Below are 25156 nucleotides of genomic sequence, written 5' to 3'. Positions count from 1 at the left end.
GGTGGCGGATTAAACAGAAGGCTATATAGCATTTTGGGTTTTGGCATTTTGATGTGATCATCCACATTAATGATCAAACTTTTATTTGTATGTTTTTTGAATAGTCAACGTCATAAACGTAGTAGTGGAAACTTTATTTTGTAATGTTTGGTGAGTTTCAGCACTTTTAAGTTAGAATTCGCCACGTTACAGAGCCAGACAAGACTTTGCGGACGGTCCGCACATTCTAACGTCTGCTCAAAACTTTCCGTGACGGCCCGCACATTCTCACGTCAAGTAAATCTTTATACATCACAAAGTGTGCGTGAAAACCAGCGTACGCAAGCTTTTTGTGCGTACGCAACGTTTATACGAGACCCCAGGTAGTGCTGACTACACATTTGGCCAATGACAGGCCTTTTACGTTTAGCTCCACCCACGTGAGAAAAATCTAAATATCAAGTCGTTTTACAGTTTGTGTAAAAAACGAGAAAACTAAATAACACTCAAAATCCGTTTTTGCAAACAAACAGAAAAACGGATTCACAAACGTTTTTCGTTTTTATGCGTTACTGTTTGGGTAGTGTTCAATGTTGTTATATGTCTTGTCTTGTTAGTCTTTATCCCCCATTGAAGTTTCACAAAAATCTTGTGTTTGCATTTTCGATGCGTTTTGAGGTGAATTTTTAGGTTAAGACAGAGGGGGAGGCACTTCAAGTGACACTTGCGCTGGTTGAGTAGGCTAGCTGTTAGCCTTGTTTTCCTCAGGGGAAAAAATGTCAGACAACAGACAACAAAATGTGCTTAACTTTTTCAAATAAGTCCCACAAATAGCCTGTGCTGTTTACATGGTCATGGTCACATGATGGACTGTTTGTCTCATCCAGTGTGTTTTTTGGTTAATTTAATCCGATGGATAATTGCTACTTGTAAAAATGATTGTTGCAGTGTTTATTTTAACGTTTCACACCCATGCAGTGCATGTTCTGAAATTAATAAGTAATTAATTAATACAAAATTTCTTCCCCCTAATTTGTTAAACAAAACCGAACCAAAACCGAAACCGTGACCCAAAAAACCGAACCGAACCGTGGGCTTGTTGAATTGTTGCACCCCTAGTATCTACCACATCATGGAGTTTGTAACCTCGAAGAAAAGGACGCTTCGGGTGATATTTCACTGTACAGCAACATTCCAGGGGACATCTTTGAACGATCAACTTCTGCAGGGCCGGATCTCACTAGCCCATTGATTGGAGTCATGACTAGATTCAGGAAAGAGCCTGTTGCAATCATCGCTATGTTTCATCAGGTAAAAGTACCACATGAAGACCTAGACCTCCTAAGATTTGTCTGGTGGCCCAATGGAGCCTTACAGTCAGGACTTGGAGGAGTACAGGATGAATGTTCATCTGTTTGGGGTTACTTCATCACCCAGTTGTGCAAACTTCACCCTCAGGAAAGGTGCAGAAGATAACAAAGAGGTTTTCGGAGACAAAGTCATCAACACCATTCTGCACAATTTCTATGTCGATGACTGCCTGGCTTCAGTTGCTACAGAGGAGGAGGCAGATAGTTTGATTTATGATCCCTTAGGAATCCTTGCTCCTGTAGTTCTCTCTGCCAAGAAGATCTTACAAGACATATGTAGAAAGGAGCTTGGTTGGGATGACACTTTACCAGCATCAATTGCTCAAAGACTTCAGAGTAGCTAGATTTTTTAAACCTGCAGGGTTTGGAGAAGAAACTTCTGCTCAACTACACCATTTTGCAGATGCAGGTGAAGGGGGCTATGGAACAGTGACTTATCTGTTGTTGCAAAACAGTCATCAACAGGTGCACTGTGCCTTTGTAATGGGAAAGTCCAGAGTTGCCCCATTGAAGCCAATTACGATCCCTCGTATGGAGCTTACAGCTGCCACGGTTGCAAGTCGTATGGACACGATGTGGAGCTGCAAATGCAACTTCAAGACTAAATTTTTTGGACCACTTCTGTTTTGAAGTATATCAACAATGAGACCTCGAGGTTTTGAACATTTGTGGCAAACAGGGTTTCGGCGATCCATAAAGTGTCATGACCATCGCAGTGGAGGTATGTGAACACTTCAATTAACCCTGCATATTTGGCCTCTAGGGGGTTGAAGGTGGAATCCTTCCTGAAGAATCAGACATGGGTGTCTGGGCTTCAGTTTCTCGTCCGGCCTAGGGAGGAGTGGCCTGTAAATCCTTATGGTTCGCAAGAAATCTTGCAAGAGGACCCTGAAGTTAAAAGGAGTGTCACAGTGAATACTACTGAAGTTGAGGATGTTGATGCAGTGTTTCCTCTAGGATTTTTTTTAGCAGTGGGGGCAGGTCTGTCTGTCCGAAACCAAGTTCTAACCCTATATTTCGGAGAAGGTTAATGTAATAGTTTAATAACTAATGTCATATTGCACTTACTTTTGTCCTATTTCCCCTAAAGCAATAAGGTTAGGCTACTTAGAGACCTTCCACTCATAAAGTATGTTCTAAATGGCATACATGCTGGCAATTAATAATTGACGTAACAACGTATTGTAAATGGTCAGTAGCCTATCGATTAAGGTCCTCGAAAGCATGTACACTGTCTGCTTCATTTGATCTTGATAGGCTAAGCATTCTGTAGCAAATAATAACAATAAACCCACTATTTATTAATTAAAACTACTTCAGCATAATAATGCACTTAAAATACAAACGTGAGCAAAGGCAGCAATCGCTATCGAATCAACAGACATGTGCAATTTAGCTAGCCCGGGGAAGAATACAAACAAAGAAAATCACCAGTTAACTTAATTTAAATTAGCAAGAAATATAGACTAATACAAGAACAGGCTTAAATGAACTGACAACATAAGTTATACGACTTATAGTTCTCAAGGACGCACACACGCAATCCCAACTGCGGTGTGAAGCGCGTGTCCTTGCTATTCTCCGACATGCACTCTAACAATAACTGCTGATAGACGGCCTACTATTTTGTACAGCCCTATTTCTGATACCGTGGCGGCAAAATCAACATAGAGGAAACACTGTGATGCAGTAACACGAATGATCAACTACTTCTCGTCTTGGAATCACTTGAAAGGGATAGTATGTTGGATCCTTATGCTCAAGGATCTGCTTTTGTGTCTTAGTCGGAAGAGGAAGCAAAAAGGTCTTGAACTTGCTCAATCTGGCATTGATGAAGCCCGACAAAGGCAATCTCTGGAAAAGGAGAGCAAATAGCTGTGCTCGGATAATGGCATCAACTTTGTGGGTGAGTTAAGGGAAGCTATCAAAAACTGGAATCTTGCACGGATCCATGACACCCTTCTCCAAAAGGAAATAAAGTGGGTTTTCAATCCCCCATCTGGTTCACACCACGGAGGTGTATGGGAGACATTGATCAGATTTGTGCGAAAGGTCCTTAACGCAACACTGAAGATGCAGTGTCTGGACAAGGAAAGTCTTCACACCAACCTCTGCGAAGTGGAAGCTATCGTTAACAGCCGTCCCATAACCAAAGCATCCATTGATCTTAATGACCTTGAAGCACTAACCCCTAACCATCTTTTACTTCTGAAAACCTTGCCATCTCTGCTGCCAGGACTGTTCCTAAAGGAGGACGTATATACCCATCATAGATGGAGACATGTGCAGTATGTCCAATCTATTTTGGAAAAGATGGATTGCGGAATATCTACCGCAACTACTGGAGCGTCAAAAGTGGTCAGGTGTAAAACGGAACTTCATTCCTGGTTTATTTTACCTATGCGTCATTGTAGGACGTCACAGGGTTTGGTCAGACAATTAGTATTTAAACACCTGTGTACCTGCACGACGGGAGGGAGAGAGGGGGTGAGTTTAGGTTTTGGCATTTTCTGTTTTCGCAGTTTTCCCATAGTTTCATTTTACCATATCCACTTTCATATTTACGCAGTATTTTTGTCATGCAACTGGATTTTGTTTCGATTTGTTTTTTTCCGATTCAATGGACAATAAATCTTTGAACGTTTATCACGGAGTGGAACTGATTTACTCAAACAGCGTGTCATACAAGTGATGTGCGCTGACTCAGCCTCTCGGCAACTTATAGAGGTTGCAAAGAAGTTGATACAGTACCTTAAAGATACATTTTTGGACTTTAAGGGAACATTTGCTAAGTTTGTACCTTAGGGAACAAAAATGTACCTGTATTGTACCTCTTTTTCTGACAGTGTATAGCAAGTAAACTGAGAAGAAGACAACTTTGTTTTATGATGCTTTATTTTAGTTAATCTTTATTTTAATCCACATGTATGTAGCAGTCCGTCAAACACGATAAATAGTCTGCTGCATTCATTGCATTGTCATCATCATTATAGGGTATGTGACATCACGAGAGGCTGGGTCCTGGAGGGGTGCTACATTCCCCGGAGGTGGCTGCAGCCCTGAGCAGCTGTGGCTCCCTCTGCTGGGGGAGCCGGGACCTCCATCCCTCCCTAAAAACGGGGCATTCCCACACACCTGAAACTGATCAGACCCTGATGACCTAAAGGGTTGGGTTAAAGAGGGAGAGCCACAGTTAGGTGGGCAGAGTGGGGTTTGGTGAAGAAGAAGGAGTCCTGCGCCTAGAAGAGGCGCCGTTTTTGGAAACCTATGTAAGATCTTGAAGTTTTTTTTGTTAATCCTGAGGATCTTAAATAAACCCTTGTTTTGTTCGACCCCGGTGTCCTCGCACTATTTTGAGCTGTCCCGCTGAGGGCTGTGTAGCCTCTCGTGGCGTCACAGGTAATTAAAAAAACCTGAGTTTCCTCCACACAGACCCATCCCCCAAACACATTCTCACCCCTTCTTGCAGCCTTCATTGCCATGAATTACCTTGTTCTACCCTGCAGCATGGATACACCAACAATAGGTGGCTCCTAAATATATCTAATTCGACATACTCTTGGGAGTGTGGTTCAGATCACATACTTCTTAATGCAATCCACACCTTATCTGCTACCCTCTATTTCATCCAAAGCTGATTTGTATGTGTGTGTGTCTGAGAGAGAAATTAGATAGATAGATAATCAAATCAGTCTAATTGGCAAGAAATAAGCAGTTCTCCAAAATGCTTTAAAATACTTGGTATAAAGTAAAGTCTGAGCAGAAATTCCATAGTCACTTTTTTTCTCTTAAGACACACAGGCCACCAAGAAAATGAAAATCAGCACAGCTCCTTTAAACATTCATTTTAGGGAAACACTTCAGACCTTTCAATGTCAGTTTTGATTCACAAGGGTTTTGGTTTAGATTATTTTAAGAATAGTGAATTATTACACATGTATATATGCATTATTGGCAACATTGGTTATCACTTAGGCCTACACATATGCCAAATATGCTTTCACGACTTAAAACAGTGAACAAGATATGACTGTTATTGTGTTCAGCCACCAAGGAGTCTGTTTAGGGAAAACCATACTCCAGCCTTCTTGCTGTATGCTTTTAGAGACAATGGATGGTTTGTCTGTCCTTGTGTATTTCACTACTCCATCTAGAGAAATGTTGCATAACCTTTACCCCTTAACAATGAACATGAAACCAGTCACCTACACTGAATAGAAACCCGTCTCTCAGAGAAAACCAGTGAGACATTGGTTTAAGAACTTGTCAGGATAAATTGTTCATAGCCTACATTTTAACTTTGAGAAATTTCCTGAAGAAACTGTTTTGATTGAATATGTTGATACAAACTGAAATCAAAACGTAAAATGTAGACTAGAGACTATTGTTAACTGTACAATGCTGTAAAATGCATATAACTTTTGTAAAATTCTTTCACTAGGCTATAGCCTCCCGACGATTTTTCTGATTTATAGATCTCTACATACTTAGTAAAATGTATATATTATTACTAGATGTGACAGTAGAGAAGTGACAGCAACTTGAATCAGAATCAGCATAGCCAATATTAAGAGGCTGTCGTATGTGCCTACCGAGTAGGCTAGTTGAGAGCATCAAGAGCCTCGGGGGAATCGACTAGCTTCCCTGTTTGGCTACACGCACCTTCCACCCCTATCTCTGTAGATATTAGCAAGACAGGATTTTTGAATTCAATCTTAGCAGCCGCCATGCTGGGAGCAACAAACTTGTCAAGCTACTACGCTAGTGCAGCACTCTGCTAACGACCCGGACAAAGAAGAATCTTACCAAGTGAGTTAAAGCGATGCCTCGTCAAGTTTTGAAATGAATGCACTTCATAACGATGGCATCATAGATAACTGATCGGTGTGTAGCAGATGTTAAACCTTTAACTTGAGTTGCTGTAGTTGTATGGCGATCACGCATGTGTGTTCTCTTTAGTTTTACTCTTGACTAAGACGAACTAGTTTATGCACTTGTTACATTGTAACAACAAATGTTCGTATTAATTATATATTTCGTTTACGTTATAGAAATCAGTTCCATGCAATTGTAGAAGGCGTTCCTACATCTGACCATGTCTGCAAATAACGTAGGTTAGCCTACAACAAACCATGTCGCAGTGTAAACGTGGGCAACGTCAGGAGCAAACAGATTTTAGTGCGTTATTCTCATGTATAGCTTACGTGAAAGTAAACTAAATTTTAAGTGATTAAAACGTCCTAGACATTTTAAATGTCTGTCTGGCCCTCGGGGGTTGCTTTTCGCGGAATGCATATAAATCAAGCTGGGTGCTCTTTCATTTGTAAGAAGGGTCTTATTAAATGGAAGAATGAAACCAAACCGACACCTAACCAGTTTATGGGGATACGATACGGTGGCTGGACTCGTATCTACGCGCGAATGGTCAAGTTTAATCACCGCCATTTGTTCACCAGTCTACCTGTAGCTCTCAAAGCAAAAAGCAAAGCTTTTATGTCTAGGTTGTGTTCTGGAGTGAGTGACTTTGCTACAGTGCATTTGGGAAGTGTACCAAGCAGCTGGAGCTCATCAGTGTCACGTCATGTAGTAGTTTCACCTGTGTCGTGTATTTCTAGGACCTTAGAAGGCTACTGTATATCTCACACTAAGCTAAAGTCTTTCGAGGAGAAGCAGTTCTGACTGTTAAAAGATACAATGTCATATAGAATATGGTAAGTAAAAAGCATGATACTTCCGTTCTAAAAGACCAGTGTGTCATCAATCTGACGTTGAATCGTGGCTATGCCATTGTGGGGATGTTTTGAGGAACTGACCCAGATAAATGATTGCAAAGTATCAGGTGTCAATTTTGTGCTTAAAAATAGCCCAGTGGGAGAAAAGTAGTCTTACGTGTGTTGAACCACACACTACCATCATCCTTCCTTCTTTCGTTCTAGCATTGTATTCTCTGCTTAGTCAATGCCCCACCAACTGTACTGGAGTTTTGATAGTCTATTTGTCTCCCCCTGGACCTCAATAAGTATCTGCCTCATCAAATTAGATTCATGCCCCGTGCAGTGTCAGAGCAGGCATGGCTGCCATCCGGACCTTGTCAATATAACAGGCCAGCCCCTCACCCTGGCCTCACACAGTCAAAACCATTTCAGCCAGTGCCTCTGGCCTCTTATGGTGAAACAAGAGAGGATCATGCAGTGAACATTCACCAGCAGCTGACAATCATGAATTGTGCAAAAGTGGTGTTTCCATGTAGCCTTGGTTGCTTGTTTACCTGTGGATCAAGGCCATTCAATTGTAACAACTTTCACATTAGTAGGGCTTCAGTTATTGATCTTGTAGCTTTAAGTTTAGGACCAAGTTGAACCATGTAAGTGGCGTGTAAATGACTTTTGACTGGTGTGTACCATAATCTTTCAGCCAGTGGGATTACATGCTAATGGTTGTGGTTTATAAACTGAAGATGACAGCTCCTAGACATTGAAATGTTTAGCTTTAAATGACCTATGAGTCGCATCAAAGCAACACAATGCATACAATAAGGACTAGACGGGTGATTTGATAAAGGCAGGAATGGGAATGGTGTCGTCTTTGTTTTTGTTCATCTTTTGCCGTGCTTTGTTCTTTTTTTATTATAAAGAAATTGTACTTGATTTCACTTAAGTATGTAGCCTATGTCTATATTGTTTTATACTCTCTGAATGACAACTACAGAATGAGATACAGAAGGAAAGATTGTCAGACAGAAGGGCTTTTAAATTTGACTTGGCCAAAAAACTTTCCCTTGGTGCTTGACTTTTATTCCCGTTAATGTGACTTGCTGCACTATATAGGTTTGTCTGTTGCACACAATACAAACTTTCAGGTCTTTTAATCAATAATTGATTTTCAGTTAGTGGTATCTAAACACAATTTACGGACAAACTTCTTTCCTGAATAAGAGTTTTGTTTTAAGTAGAAGTCCTTTCAATGTCACTCGTGAAATCAGAATGAAGTTTAATCGACGAGTAGTTTACACCACAAGGAATTTACTTTGGTGGGCGTGTGCATACAGTAAACATCATATAAGAAGCAGTCCTTGAATATAAAAGGTAAGAAATGTAAAGAATTTACAACAAAAGACTAACACAATGGACACAATGAAGCTCAAGTCGCCATTGGCTAGTAAATTTTGTATTTTACTTGCCAGACCTTTTACATGGAATGCAACTGGGGGGGGGGGGGGGGGGGAACTTTACTTTATCTGTCTGAATTATTATAGTGCACAGTGCCCGTGATGCAGTCAGTGATTAAGATGTCAGGGAAACACACAAATACAGATTCCTTGAACTATAGATAGTGCCAGTGGTAAAATTGGTGGCACAGACCCACAGATTCCCAGAATTATATACAGTGCCTGCAATGATGTCAGTGACACACACAGATTTCTGGAGTTATTGATAGAACGGGCAGTGCCCGTGATGACAGTTCTTCCCAGTGGTTTTGGTACCTATATTTCTCAGATCACAATTGAAATTCTCGGTCATCTCTGAAGTACTTGTTCAACCTCCACATCTATTATAGTCAAATTGACAATGCTGTGGTAGCCTACATCCATGCAAATGATTATGTAGCCTACATTTGTCTGATGTTATAAATTACTTATGTTATGTTGATCAAAATGTACTATATTGGTTCTCTGTTAAATTGTCTTACCACCACAAACATCTAAACATTTAGTTAATAACAAAAGTCAATATAGCTGCAGGCAGCAATGGCAGGTTCCTCCTCAACATTGCAAACCATTTCAAAATTGACTTGTCACAGACATGTATTTCCATAGCTCTTGTGGTTCCAAACTAGCATAACTGCATATGTGGCCTACACATACATACCGAATTTTAAGTCAATTGGAGTCATGGTTCATAAGAAGATATTTGTATGTTTTTCAAAATGTTTGCCGTACATGGTGGACTGTATGGGTCACCACTGTATGGTTTCCCATGATAAATAAGCATGTATAGCAAGTTTTAGACATTTTGGACTTATGGGGTGGAAATGCCATCACTTTTAAAATGGACAATTGGGGCGAGGCTTGTAGCGCCACCTATGGGCAATGGTGGGCCATTTGTGGTGTGGTCGTTACTCATTGCCTATACTTTCAATGTTTTAGAATTTGGAGAACTCGGAAATGCAATACCACCCATATCCACGGCCCGTGTACTTTGCGGCCAATGGATTTTCGTTTTGAAATTAGAAAACCAAAATCGGGAAAATATCTGTTTCCCGACTACCATTTAGAAATAGGAAAACAAAAAACGGAAAACTACCCATTTTCCGTTTTTTGTTTCGATAATAGAAAACGGAAAACGAAAAAACAACCTGTTATCTGATTTTCTTTGATGTGCTTAAACATGGAAATCGGGAATTAAAATAGTGTGTGGAAATCTCCTTTCTCAATTTTGCATAGATTTTAGTGTTGTGACCCCGAAGTTGCTCCCACGAGCTTGACAGTCACATATTCAAGATGTCAGCAGAGGGCGCATAGCAGAGCAGATGAACGATAAAATTGCTCGCAGAGCAATCGAGCCTCAATGCAAAATTGGATTACAACGGACTGAAGCATGGTTCCAGAGTCTCATCAGCCACCTCACAAAATAAAGAAGGTTCTACACCAAATTTGAATATTTTTCTAAGAAAGTCAGCGACCGGATATATTTTATAATTTTTTTTTATTATTAATGATTGTGGTAAAATTTGGGCGTGGCCTGTAGCGCCACCTCTTGTCTCACGTGGCCCATGTTTGGTATGGTACTTACTAATGCTCCTCAGTTTTAACATGCCAAATTTTTCTCAACGTTTTACAGTATTGGTCTAGGGGCTGCCATTGACTCCCATTGCACAATAATAATAATACCACCAATAACAATGGAATCAGAATTCGGTTTATTCGCCATGTATGTTATACAAACACGGAATTTACTGTGGCAGGGAGGTGCAAAACCCAACATATACCGATCTTAAATTAAGTAAAAGTACAAAAGTTTAATCATTTCTAAGAACTAAACAATCTAAGAATACAACAATTTAAATATAAAATAAAATATATATAAAAATAAGAATAGAATGAGCAGCGTGAATGGTCAACATAGTGCAATCGGATACTGAGATAAAGTGGCTTATGCATACTGAATTGCCATTAGATGGACTTATAATAGTTAAATAAGTGAATGAATGTCAATGGGAGTCCTTGGCCTTGTTGAAGAGGCCAGTAGCAGATGGAAAGAAACTGTTCTTATGGCGTGAGGTTTTGGTCCTGATGGACCGCAGCCTTCTGCCAGAGGGGAGTAGCTGGAACAGGGAGTGACCAGGGTGGGAGGGGTCGGCCACAATCTTCTTCGCACGTCTCAGGGTACTCAAGGTGTGCAGGTCCTCGAGGGTAGGCAGATTGCAGCCGATCACCTTCTCAGCAGTGCGGATGATACGCTGCAGTCTGCTCTTGTCCTTGGCAGTGGCAGCAGCGTACCAAATGGTGACGGAAGAGGTGAGGATGGACTCAATGATGGCTGTGTAGAAGTGCACCATCATTGTCTTTGGCAGGTTGAATTTCTTCAGCTGCCGTAGGAAGTACATCCTCTGTTGTGCTTTTTTGGTGAGGGAGCTGATGTTCAGTTCCCACTTGAGGTCCTGGGAGAGGATGGTGCCCAGGAAGCGGAAGGACTCCACGGTGTTGACTGGGGAGTCGCACAGGGTGATGGGGGTGAGTGGGGCTGTATTCTTCCTGAAGTCCACAACCATCTCCACTGTCTTAAGAGCATTGAGCTCTAAGTTGTTCTGGCTACACCAGGTCACCAGGTTGTCAGCTTCCCACCTATAGTCAGACTCATCCCCGTCAGAGATGAGCCCAATGAGGGTGGTGTCGTCCGCAAACTTCAGAAGTTTGACAGACGGATGACTGGAGGTGCAGCTGTTGGTGTACAGGGAGAATAGCAGAGGGGAAAGGACGCAGCCCTGAGGAGATCCGGTGCTGATGGACCGGGAGTCAGAGACTTGTGTTCCCAGCTTAACGCACTGCTTCCTGTCAGACAGGAAGTCTGTGATCCACCTGCAGGTGGAATCAGGCACGTTCAGCTGGGAGAGCTTGTCCTGAAGCAGGGCGGGGATGGTATTGAAGGCAGAGCTGAAGTCCACAAACAGGATCCTGGCATAGGATGCTGGGGAGTCCAGGTGCTGTAGGGTGAAGTGGGGGGGGGGGCAGGGGGTGCCCCCCTAATATAATGGTAGGGGAAACACTGCTATTACTAACTTAGGCAATTTGGGCCGATCACACCGAGAGTGTATTTTTAAAACATTGCACTTAAAACCCCATTGTTTGCTATGGTATGTCAGTACAGCTCTGTTAAATACCATATGCGCTTTTTGTCTAGGTGTTTTTGAGGCAGACGCTTTTCAAAATTATTGTTATGTGTTTTGATTTTGGTGTGCCACCCCTCGATTTTCCCTTGCCCCATCTGGCCACCCGTATGAAAAATGTCTGGGGGCGCGACTGGTTCTGTTCACTAGCCAGCCCCTTTGAACGCAGATTATCGGTTGTAAAAGCGAACTCGCTTCTAAATAACTGAACAGAATTTCCCTATTTTCCTTACTAAGCATAGTTTCATGTCATTGCAAATGTCTTTGTTAAAGGGGTCATTGACTGTTTTTTGGGGGGTTTTCACACTGTTCCTTAAAGTCTCCGAATAGGGTATGTAACATTGGTTGGGCTGGAAATGGCCCGGGTGCTGTTATATGCCCCCTGGTGCTTCCTGTGACATTGTCCCCGGAAAAAACGCTAGGTTTTCTCCTTTTATGGTATGCTCATGAATATATACAGTGTTTCTCACAGATTAGAAAGCAATTTGTGGTGGGGGGGGGGGGGCCCTCCTTTGTTACACAGAACTTTGATATTAAAATAATATTAATCAAAAATGAATCACACGCCCAACCAAAAATACACACATTTAACACCCTATACAAAATTCACACCCCAAGTCCTATCTGCCAGAAACGGAAGAAAAGAAATGAGTTTCCTTATTCTGAGACCTGCTTTCTTACCTGCCTGTTTCTACATCTGTCTGTCCACCTCACCTGTTGCTCCTGCTGGCTCTCTTACAGCAGCATGTTGGATGCTGTCCTCCTCTCCTACTCTTTCTTCAATGCCTAACGAATCTATCTCTTTCTCTCCCTGACCCTGTCTTTCTGCTTGAGCAGCACTGGTTGAAGCCTGAAAATATTTCTGGGGAAATTGTGGGGTGTAGTAGTTACTGCACTACTACAGAAGTGTAGTAGTTAGCTAGCTCTACAATTTTCCGGGGCTAGGTCTGAATCTAGGAGAAAAACGGAACTGCCAGCTGTAGCTCTAGGTATGGTAGCAACGCTAGTGCTAACGTTACTATTTAGCTGGAAGGCTCCATGACCAGGGGCGTAGCCAGGACATTATTTCTGGGGGGGCCAGCTCTGGACAGTCTTTTATTTGGGGTGGCACTTGATTGTCAAAAACTACTATTTTAAAACTCACACACTGCATCACTCAGAGCAGCAGTTTTCTAACGGTATCCAGTGTTTAGCTGCTAGTCTCCATTGAAGCGCTGTCAGAATGCAGGTACGTTGGTTTGCATCTTGCGCTGTTGATGGAGACGTGGCCCAACATGTGGATACGCTGCGTGTTTTGAATAGCGTAAACAAAATTAAAACGAATAACCAAATGCAATATGTGGTGGCCGGTGTTGATTCTGTGGCGCACCGCCACAAATTAGTCTATGTGACCGTGGTGAAGTTGGTTTGAAGTTCGATATTCAACAGATATTCGGACGCCCAGGATTGTCTTATTTTAACTGGTGTTTAGCATTGCTACGACCGGCCTGCTGCAATAGCTTTTTGGTCATGTGACCTATAATCCTCAAATCCATTTCAGTGTTCACTGACTATGTATACATGTTGCATAGCCTTTAGTTTGTTCACTGAGGCAAGTGAGGAAGATTGTGGCCGACCCCTCCCACCTTGGACACTGTTCCAGCTATTCCCCTCCGGCAGAAGGCTGCGATCCATCAGGTCCAAAACCTCACACCATAAGAACAGTTTCTTTCCATCCGCTACTGGCCTCTTCAACAAGGCCAAGGATTCCCACTGACATTTAACTATTATCTATTATTAGTCCATCTGACACCTGTTGCACAACGCACAAGCCACCTTATTTGCACTATTGCCCATTCATATTTTTATATATATTTTATTGTTTACATTTTAAATAGTTTTACTGTACTTTTATACTTTTTGTGTAAACCTACATGGCGAATAAAACAAAATTCTGATTCTGATTTTCATCTCACACTATTGTAGATGAATTTCTGAATGTTTGAAACGTCAAAAGCTTTTCGGTCATGTGACGTGTACATTTCAAAGGCCTGTTTAACTGCTAACAAAGTGTCCATTTAGAGGCTGAGACTTTCTCTCATCTAATCACAATTTGTGTTAATGACAGAGACATATCCAAACTCTTTGACTCCTAGGAAGTGGAGTAAGGGGTAAAACCCAAAGGCCAACTGTAAAGTCAAATAGGCCTGGACTGGTAATTTGTCATACCGGGCAAATTCCCGGCTTGCTGAGACACCTTTTGGGTCGGTGTAAAATAAAAATTATTTATAATAATAATTATAATATAATAATTTGCCCATTGACCGGCACATGAACCAGGGACGCCATTGGTTCTTTCTATATGCTGACACTGGGATAGCCCAATCACTTCTCTTACAAGTCCCCATCCATCCCCCTTATTAATATGTTTCTTGTGAGTCAGATGCCATGGCCCAGAGACATACATCTGTGGAGCTAGTGCACATGCTATGACGACAACGACGATGATAATAAACCAAACAAATTAACGTTGAAAAAGGAAGTACTTGTGGCTTGGGACACAGTCACTGTAATCAACAGAGTTGCAGAGAAGCATAAGCTACTAAAGAAACTGCTGTTATTATAAGGGGAGATGAAATTGTTGGTATTAAGACACAATTATTAACATTATTCTAAATATTGTATCTCTGTACACTGGAGATAATGTGATAATGTGACACTTTCCCCATACTTTACAATAGTATACTATTTACTTAGGCCTACTGTCATTTTATTACATAATTTCAAATGATACTTTGACTTTCAGTAAAGCATTTTCTTTGACAATTACTTGTACTACTACTTGAGTATGGAGATTGTGTGGGCCTACTCCACTGCCATCTCTCATCACCAGGGAGTCAGTCAAGAGTGAGTGAATACACTGGTCCACCAGCACAATTGTACACAGCACTAACTAGGTACAGATCCTGCTGTTAAAGAAGATCACTAGATCCAGCTCTTTGGAGTCTGCTGGACCAATCTATGAACCGCTATCCAGTGGGTCAACTGGACACCAAGGACATCAACACTGCACAAGACTGGACTCCTGGCTTCACCTTGCTTGATCAGTTAGTGTTGCCCAGTTGGAACAAGCCCTCACTAATGGCGTAACTATTTGTACTAAACTTCACTGTCATTGACATTTGCATGGCATTGTTCTTGTTTTTCTCATATCTCTGATTATTTGTCCTATAATCAAGCCTTTTCTATAGAATATTATAACTTTTTGGATTTTTATTTGATGTGTATTCTTGTAGTTCAGTAAAAAAAAAATCCATAGTATTAGTTGTTGTGCAGCCTTATCCAAAAAATACAGTATTCTGTAATGATTACAATAATTTTCTGCCTTTTAAAATAGTAAATAATATTGATATCATTTACTTTAGTTTTTCAACATGTTATATATTGGTAATAAAAGGGTGGATTTCTTAGTCCTATTAATAATCACATTCTACACATACTTGACTACACTAAATGAAGATGATGAAAATGAACAAAATAAAGGCTGTGCAACATGTATACACAGTCAGTGAACACTCAAATAGATTTGAGGATTATAGGTCACATGACCAAAAAGCTATTGAAGTTTAAAATACTAAAAAATTCACTGAAAATACTGTGAGGTGAAAATGACCAAACTAAAGGCTGTGCAACATGTATACATAGTCAGTGAACACTGAAATAGATTTGAGGATTATAGGTCACATGACCAAAAAGCTATTGAAGTTTGAAATACTAAAAAATTCACTGAAAATACTGTGCGGTGAAAATGACCAAACTAAAGGCTGTGCAACATGTATACATAGTCATTGAACACTCTGAAATGGATTCGAGGATTATAGGTCACATGACCAAAAAGCTATTGAAGTTTGAAATATTCAAAAATTCGCAGAAAATAGTATGAGGTGAAAATGACAAAACCAAAGGCTGTGCAACATGTATACACAATCAGTGAACACTGAAATCGATTTGAGGATTATAGGTCACATGACCAAAAAGCTATTGAAGTTTGAAGATTTATTTTGAACCTGATATGAAAATGAACAAAATAAAGGCTGTGCAATGTGTATGCATACATCTTGAACAGTTAAACATTATTTTTATGTTCCAAGTTCATGTTGTTGAAAAGCTATTGACTGTTGAAATTTGAAATGTGTAATTTGTTGATGGTCCCTAAACATACTTGTTGTTTGCAGTGCACTGTATTGCAGTGTACTTCGTAAAGTGTTCGGTAGTAGACAAAGCCATAGAGTCTAGCTAACGTATGGGTGTGTCTATTACCGAACGCTTTACGAAGTAAAGCTGCCGAAAGGGCTCCTCCTCTTCAGCTACGTAGCCAAGATGGCGCCCGTTTTGGGCGAGTAGTGTCCATCGTTGTACACTGCATTTTTTGACCGTTTGCAGTGCGCCATCCGGGTACTTTCAGTGCCCTGAATTCTGCTGGTTCTGTCAATGTAAGCGCCCTACGCACTGAAAGTCAGTGCTCAAGTGCTTGGTAGTAGACACAGCCATTGACTAGACGCGCATGGCTGTTTGTCTATACCGTAGAGTAGAAGATCCCTGTGCAGTTTGACCCTCAATTACACATTTGCTCGAACCATTTCTCCAAAGACGGTTTTGAAACCTGGGAAAATGTAAAGCATGATTTTCTATGAAGCTGTTGCTGAAAAGAGGTGCGTTCCGACCTTATGTTCATCACAACCGCAAGCTGTAGTAGGATTTTGTCGGTAACAGTTATTAGCAATGCTAACGTATCCTGTATCTAGCACCTGCCTTTCTCCAGTTCTTTCAAATAGATCTAGACAGGCGTTAGCAATAGGCTAGACTGAAATTCGTTTTCTGTCTATTTTTTCGGAAGCTTCCCTACTAATGCCGACTACAGCTAGTCTACCTAGAGTCATTTGCTAAGTAAGGTATGTTGATGTGTTTTGAAACGTATTTAGCATTCTACCTATGCTAGATACAGGAGACGTTAGCATTGCTAATAGGATAACTGTTAGCGACAGAATCATACTTACAGCTTGCGTTTGTGATGAGCATACGGTTGTAACAGCACCTCTTTTCAGCAACAGCGGCTTAGCAAATCCTTCTTTAAATTGTCCAAGATTTTCATTCAAAACTGTCTTTGGTGAAATGGTTCGAGCAAATGAATAAATGAGTGTCGAACTTCACAGGGATCTTCTCATAGAAAAACATCAGCCATGCCCGTCTAGTGTCTGGTTCCTTGGGAAGATTATGAAAAGTGTCAGCATTCCAAGTTCAGCCTGGAACACTGCATTTACGATGGTCCATTTTCAATATACTTTAAACACTTTCAAACTTTCCTTTGATGTTCGCGTGGAAGTACACAGAGCGTCGGATTATCTTTTCATTATTTGATGTCAAAATCCTTATCCAAACAACGTAAATAGTGGCACTACACTCCGTTGGATTATAAAGAGGACACATGCTGAATATGAACGCAGAGTGCCCTGTTCTTGAGGTGATTGTGGGAAACCTAAACCCATTCTAATTTGTACACACACACACAGAGAAAGATTCCTGCCATTATTAGATAGATGGTTGCATATGGGTTCAATCTTAAATTTCTTAGCAAATGGCTTCTCACCTGACTTCAGCAACCTCTTCAGTGCTGATGATGGGTCATAGGCCAACTGCTGAAACTCTGGGCATTTTCTGCTCAGACTGGAATTATATATATATTTTTGCATCCATCTCTGTGAAAGCTGACCAATAAGGGAGCGTTTGCGTGCGTGACGAGTGCTATAAAAAAAAGTTGAGCTTTTTGTGAGATAAAGCGACAGAGGCAGTGTAGTGACTTTTTACCTTCCCTCGCAACAAAAATATCTAGCGACTAGTGACAAATCTACTTCTGTGTTGCCCCCCCCCCCCAGGTGCCCTGAGAGTTTTCCTGACAATGCCTATGACAGTTGCCTCTGCGGAGAGATCGTTCAGCAAGCTAAAGCTGAAAAAGACATACCTTCGTTCCAACATGAGTAATGATCGCTTAACCCAATTAGCAGTAATTTCAATTGAAGATAGTGTGGCACGAACTATTTCATTTGATGCAATACTAGATAAATGGGCAAGTGCAAACGCACGCCATGTTACAATTGAGTAGGAACTAAAGAGCACTCTAGAATATTTGGTAGCAACATTGTTACATAAGCTACATTATAGTTAAGGTTCTAAAGGATCTTTGTTTGTAGGCTTACTTAAGCATTTTAAGGCATTATATTGCATTGGTTATAATGATAATGTTTGTTAATTTGTAACTGTTCATTATTTGTTAACACTGTTAATAATATATATATATATCAGGGCTCGAAATTATGTTTTAAAAGAGGTTGCCACTTGTCACAATTTGGTTGGCAACCGGGCAACCGTTTATGTAGAGTCCTGATATATATATATATATATATATATATACCATATAATAATTTATAAATATGGTAGGCCTACAGTGGCTGATATACTTAAAAAAAAAACGTTATTATTTAAAGCCCATACATGATGTCTGGCACACTTATTTATTTGTATTTTTTTTTTTGGGGGGGGGGGGAATTGTTGCTGCATACCCCTCTGACACTGGGTAGTTGCGCCCCTGCATGGGGAAGTGCAAATTGAATGACATTGGCCAAATCCTAGTTTTGCACCGTGGTTAGAACAAGTTAGTGGCAGTGTGTACATTTTGTACGAACATTTTAAAACACTGAACGATGGGGATCAAAGCTTTCAGTACAGTCACTGTCACCTAATGTTTAGTCAGTTGCTCAAAAACTTATGTTGCAATTCTTTTTGTATATTTTAATAAATAATGTTCCATAAGAATGGTAATGGTATTGTGTGCTCTTTACAAAATTGTTCAAACGAAACTGGTCTTAAATTGCATTCTGCGTGGTATTAAATCCAACTGTCCTAAACCTGCAAGAGAGAACGCGAGTGGGGCAAGAAGGGGCTGAGCAAATCAATGCACTGCATGCAGCTCTTCAATTATAATTTATTTAGCCATGTTAAACAGTAAAAACATGAATCTATTAATGGTGGTAAATTTTTTGGGGTGGCGGGCCACCACAAATTAATCAATGTATGGGAAACACTGACTGGAGGTGCAGCGGTTGGTGTACAGGGAGAACAGCAGAGGGGAAAGGACGCATCCCTGAGAAGATCTGGAGCTGGTGGACCAGGAGACATGTTTTCCCAGCTTCACGCACTGCTTACTGTCAGACAGGAAGTCTGTGATCCACCTGCAGGTGGAGTCAGGCACGTTCAGCTTGGAGAGTTTGTCCTGTAGCAGAGCTGGGATGATGGTGTTGAAAAGTCATGAGTTATGACTTTTCTGAATAGGTGCAGTCAGATTGTTGGTCAAATATCTTTGCAGTTAGGAGTTTGGGAGTTTAATAACACATTCACAGAAATATTTAAGCCTAATCTTTTAGATTTATGTAATTTAATTGCATATAGAATTTCCATTCATTTACATTACATAGTTTGAATTTAAACAAACTAATAAACTTAATATGATTTGTATTTGTCAATGTAATAAAATGTATTAGTTTGAAATGCATAAAAGCAGGTTTATGTTAAAGACTATTTGTTTGAAATGCATTATAGGCAGGTTTACAGGATAAACCCTATTTATTCAAAATGGATAAGATGCATGTACTTTTTATTAATACCCTAAGGATTTTAAATCCCATAAAATTTACGGTAAAAAACTGGCAGCTGTGGTTGCCTGAAATCTACTGTAAAAAATATGGTCGAAATGTTCTTCTGTTAACAGTATACTTAAAAGTGAACTGTAACATTTACAGTAAAAACTGGCAGTTTTGGCAAATACTTTTTTATTTACATTTATTCATTATTTAAATACCACAAAGTCAATACATACTTTGGACGTTGGCTTCAGCTTGCAGAACAAACATTTTGAATAATTGCAATCCAGAAAGCCACACATTCAATAACCTTAAGACAACGCATTATACAGAATGGATTAATGAACCAAATTCTTGGGTTAGGGTTAGAACTTTGTTATGGGCAGGGGGTGGGGGGTTTGGACAGACCTTCCCCAACTGCTAAAAAACTGATGAAAATGATAGGAAACACTGCATAAGTAAGTAAGTAAGACTTTATTTATATAGCACATTTCATACAAGAATTGAAGCTAAAGGTGCTTTACATAAAATCAATAAAAACAATAATACAAGTGATAAACAATTCAAACAAAAATAAAAATCCCAATAAGATCTCTGTTCAAGAGAGAAAACAACTTTAAACATGCATCTTAAAAGTAACATATACATTTGGTTCACCCCTGGTCTGTATATATAAAACCATACACTCTGTTAACAGATCCTTTCCCCAGGTCAAGAGTATGGGCCGTATTCTCTGTTAACAGATCCTTTGCCTCAGATCAAGAATACAGATTGTTTTACATATTTGTTTAAATACTTCACACGACCAGAGTTCTTGTACGCTATCAGAGTTCGCCAACTCTGATCTAGACAAAGTAAAAATAGCAAGTCAAATAATGACCCAAATTTACTAAACCAAAATTCTACAATAATATAACTAATAAAAGTAGGAAAACCCTTTTGAGATAAAATTACATAAATGCTTCGGTAAAAATGTAGGTTTTAAGCTGTCTTTTAAAAATGTCTAGAGTGTTTGCTTCCCTAATATTTATGGGTAATTTGTTCCATAATTTTGGGGCATAATTGACAAAGGCCGAATCACCAATCTTCTTATGACTGCTTCAGTACACATATAAACATAACTATTGCTATAGCCATCCTTTTCTAAACCAAACACTGCAATCTAAAGGAAAACCCAGGCCCATTCCAACCTATTGAGTTTACAGGCTTACGATAAACAGCCTGCTGTAAAAGTATTTAGGACACACAATATGCTATAACTTATAACAGTGATATATTCTCGGGCTAAACATATTTTTATGCATCTTCACCCCAACTGATGTTCTGGGCGTTGATGGTTGTTTGTTGTGTGGTCAAGGCCAGAGGTAACATCTGACGCACTCTCCCTAGTAGGCTACATAACTGTTGGCTGCTCAAATACCATACCATTAGTACTATAGAATAGAATATCTTTTCTAAGTTTAATTTTTTGTACAATGACAATAAAGATATTCTATTCTACTAATGGTATAGTACTATAAGGAATGAAGAAAACCATAAAATACATAAAAACATGTCTTCACTGTGGGAATCTGAAGCCAAGAGAAAGAGAGAGTTGAGTATTGGGGGGTCAGATGGCTGAGTGGTTAGGGAAGCAGGCTATTAATCTGAAGGTTGCCGGTTTGATCCCTGGCTGTGCAAAATGACTGTGTCCTTGGGCAAGGCACTTCACCCTACTTGCCTCGGGGGAATGTCCCTGTACTTTCTGTAAGTCACTCTGGATAAGAGCGTCTGCTAAATGTCAATGTATTGCACTACTCAAGTCATTTTTTGATGAAGAAAAGAAAATCTAAGGAGACCTGTTGCTAAAGAATATAAAAAATCCATAAAAAAGCAATGTGCTAAGATTTTTGAACAATGTATCTACATCTGGTGAAGGGCTGTAGCATGGGCCAACATAATTATGACCATGATTCGTCATTAGGCTCCTTAACATCACTGCAAAAGAGCTGCAGTTCCTGTGCAGACAGGAGAACCTAGCAGAACAACCATCTCTCCAACTCTCCATCGTAGCCAAAGCCCACCTGAGAGGTCACGACAGCTAGCCAGACTCGTTAGATCAGAGAGTTATGTTAACATCGCATCGTTTAAGTATCGTAAAAGTCGAGACTTCAGGACCCCGGGTTCTGGACTGGATGGAGTGCTACAGAGATGGCGTTCTGCTAGGTTCTCCTGTCTGCACAGAAACTGCAGCTCTTTTGCAGTGATTGTCTCTTATGTATGCACAAGAACACTGAAGCTATTCAAGTGTCTCTTTAGTACAGGTTTACTGTGCAACACTAGTTCACTCCAATGTTAATACTTAGCTATAAAAATAGCATTTGCATTCGCCTGACCCACAGCTGAGTTAGCTAATAGTTCATCCTAAATTTGGAACCGGGAAAACCTACACATTTGTATATATAATTTGAACAGTACTTGCTACGAGTCTCTATCTCAGGCAACATACTCTATGTTCCTATTTTAATTTTCGCTGACGCCAGCCAATTAGCCACCCTATCTGAAGGTTCTAGCATCGACCATGTGAGACTTAGAGCTAGCTATCAAACTAGACGAAAATGTTTGGTAGCATGACGGATTTACTGGATTTGATTATTCAAAATAATGTAGTACGGTATTAACTGCACAAGTAAAACATAAGTACGCACACGGATTACTAGCAGATAAATTGGATGACTGCAGATATCTTACCATTACAGAGCAAAAGTCACGATCCCGGCAGGCAGAGCTGAGTTGAAATGGTGGAAAAGAAAAACGGTTGGGAAAGCGCGAAATCTGACGTCATTTCCACCTCAAAACGATTTCACTTCCCGAAAATTGCATGTAAACCAATCTCATACGTTTTAACCACTTGAATCTTGCTTGTTTCACAGTTAACCATATTTAAAACATTTTAGTATGTTTTAATTGATTATGTTTAATATATTTAAGAATTAATAGACTTATGCTAATTCTAAGGAATTTTAATGAATACATTTTGAGACAATGACTATTTAAATAAAATGTAATAGATGTAAACACTTAATTATAAAATATGCCATGATTCATTTCTGTGAGTGCAGCAGCTGACAGAGACACAGTCTAGGCTGATATTTAAATATACTTTACCATACGTGAGTTGATTTGTCTTGTATGCCACTGCTTCCTTTGAGCCTGACTCAATGATTTCATTCTCAGAGAGTGGAGTTGGTTTAAATACATATAGGTTTTAGGGATGCACCGATCCAACTTTTTCAGTCCCGATACCGATGCCTGGGCTTTGTGTATCTGTCGATACCCAATACCAATCCGATACCGTTGTTGAATTAATAATAAACTCTATACCTTCCACCTTATACCTTCCTTCCACCATGTGGAAGAGACGAAAGGCACCAGACTTTCCTAACTAAACATTACTTTCCTAACTAAGACAAAATAACATGGATGTAATGTATTGAATTCTTATTTATTTGTTATTTAAAAAACAATTGTGCATTCAAATCGAAAATAGAATGCAATCGCATGTATTAAAATACATTTAAATAAATAAAATGTAGCAGTAGAAACCAAATAGTGTATTGGTCAAACAAACAATAGTAATCGTAATAGTAAAAAACTAGGCTGTTGTTCAAAATAAAATGCAAATGGTTAGACCTACAGTAGCACAACATAAGCAGACATAGGGCTCTATCTTGCACCCAGCGCAATTGACTTTGTCAACGACGCAAGTATCATTCCTAGTTTGCACTCGATGCAAAGCGGACTTTTCCCTCCACAGACGCACGTCGGAAAATCAGGGAATGACCTTGCGCTCCCGGGGTGGTTCAGCGAAAAAAGGAGGCGTGTTCCGGCGCAAACGTTCCCTGGTGCTATTTTGCAGTTTCCGAAAAACAATACCACCACAGACCTGGAAAAACGTAGTCTAAAGTCAATGGCGTATTATTCAGATGCTATTTTAAGGGCGCAAGCTTGGCCCGTGTGCACTGCTGGCGAGGCCAGGGTCTTCTTCCTGCGAAGCTACGTTACATAGTTTTGATTTATTGTATGGCTGTGTTACATTTCTTTCATGTCAATGATTAAAAAGATTTTCATGAGGTATCTATGTATGTGAACTTGATTTGTAACAATTGTGGCAATTTCCTCCCACGCCTGTTTAACCGAAGCTAATTTGGGTGGGTTTCTTCTCCCAATCCCAATCAGAATCAGAATTTGGTTTATTCGCCATGTAGCCTATGTTACACAAACACAGAATTTACTGTGGCAGGAAGGTGCAAACAATAAACATATATGGGTCTTAAATTAAGTTAAAAAGTACAATGGTTAAACTAATTTTAAGAACTAAACAGTTTAAAAATATAACAATTAAAAAAATAAAATATATATAAAAGTAAGAATTTGAATGAGCAGCATGAGTGGGCAACTTAGTGCTGTGAGAAAACTTCTCTGCCTTTCCTATACAATGTCACTTCTCTATCTTTTACGGCCCGACAAGAACGTCTGTCTCCTCGGCTGTGAACTGCTTCTGGCGTGCACCTGGCAAATTCGCCGTTATAATAGCAATCCGCCATGGAACAAGCGCGCCTGCTCTTAAAGGGAATGTGAGATGACGCTCTGATTGGTTTAATAAATTTAAAAAAAACAACAGCGCCAGCAGCGTCGCGGGTGGGCATTACTAGTGTAGGCTAGTCGCCACTGTACTGACTGTATATTTCATGGATAAAATAGACTAGATAGGCTACAACAAATTCATGCACTGGTTTGATTATTTGCCGTTTCATGCCAAGGAAAAGTTCCATGTTTACCACAGCACATCTCGCTCAGAGCGTTCAATGTCGGTTCTATACTGTAAAACTTCAATTAATGTTAATAATATTTGTTTCAATCACTGAATGAAACCTGCCATATTTGCGACAATAATCGCGACCTTAAATTGCTTGCACAAAAATTCTTGATTAGCACTCAGCATTTTATTATTGTTGTCGTTCATTTAAACCGCTATGCGCAGAGAGCGCGACGGTGCGGGAGAGTGAGAGAGATAGAGAGAAAGAAAGAAAGAGCGCGTGTATGCGAGCGAGAGGCCAAGGTCTGCGGTCTTGGCCATTAGTTCATTTACTTAACATTAACATTTTTGGTGGTTCTGGTTTTTCTATGGTTCTGGTGTAACGTAAAACTAGCTAGTTAATTAGCCGTGTTATCTGCCTCAGACGGTTGTATGCCAATAGTAATGTTCAAAGTTTATTTCACCAGTGCTAAACACACTAACTCTCTTAACCCTTGTGTTATCTTCGGGTCATTCTGACCCATCAGTCATTGTGACCCACCTTCGTATTGCGACAGATTTACCGCATACAAAGACAAAGTGAAGCATATTCTTTTAACCGTTGGGCTGTCTCAGACCCCCCACATTGCAAAGGTTAAAAGAAAATTATTTTAATTTGTTTTTGTATTGGGTAAAATTGGGTAAACACAACGATGGTTCGTTATGAACCTTTGGGTCATGTGACCCGAAGGCAGCACGAGGGTTAACTTGTTGCAAATGTTCATTTCAAGACACTGTTACCTTAAATTTAGCAAATAGTCGCGGGTGGTGCTCCTACAGATGGGATATTATATGTATTACCTCCTCTAGCAACCACTCTTAAGCAAGTTGTATTTTATTCATATGTAGCTGTCTGAATTTTTTTAGTACCCAAAAAATTCCCATACTGCAGGGAAAAGTTCCAGGGGTGC

General features: G+C 40.0%; 1 protein-coding gene across 4 annotated transcripts in view; it reads left to right on the top strand.

The window, feature by feature from the left end:
* The first annotated feature begins 5921 nt into the window (after nucleotides 1-5921).
* The window catches only part of sema4d (sema domain, immunoglobulin domain (Ig), transmembrane domain (TM) and short cytoplasmic domain, (semaphorin) 4D), a 132128-nt gene continuing 112893 nt past the window's right edge, over nucleotides 5922-25156 (top strand). Inside the window, exon 1 of one of the 4 annotated variants that reach the window (XM_062484668.1) lies at nucleotides 5922-6158. The gene's annotated coding sequence lies outside the window, so the exon portion shown is untranslated. The remainder of the gene's footprint in view (nucleotides 6159-25156) is intronic. The other 3 variants (XM_062484669.1, XM_062484671.1, XR_009932709.1) reach the window with 3 other exon arrangements.

The sequence above is a fragment of the Osmerus eperlanus genome, chromosome 18 (genome assembly GCF_963692335.1).
Source record: "Osmerus eperlanus chromosome 18, fOsmEpe2.1, whole genome shotgun sequence".
Taxonomy (NCBI): Eukaryota; Metazoa; Chordata; class Actinopteri; order Osmeriformes; family Osmeridae; genus Osmerus; species Osmerus eperlanus.
The sequence above is the reverse complement of the archived record's forward strand: the minus strand, read 5'-3'. Positions and strand labels throughout refer to the sequence as shown.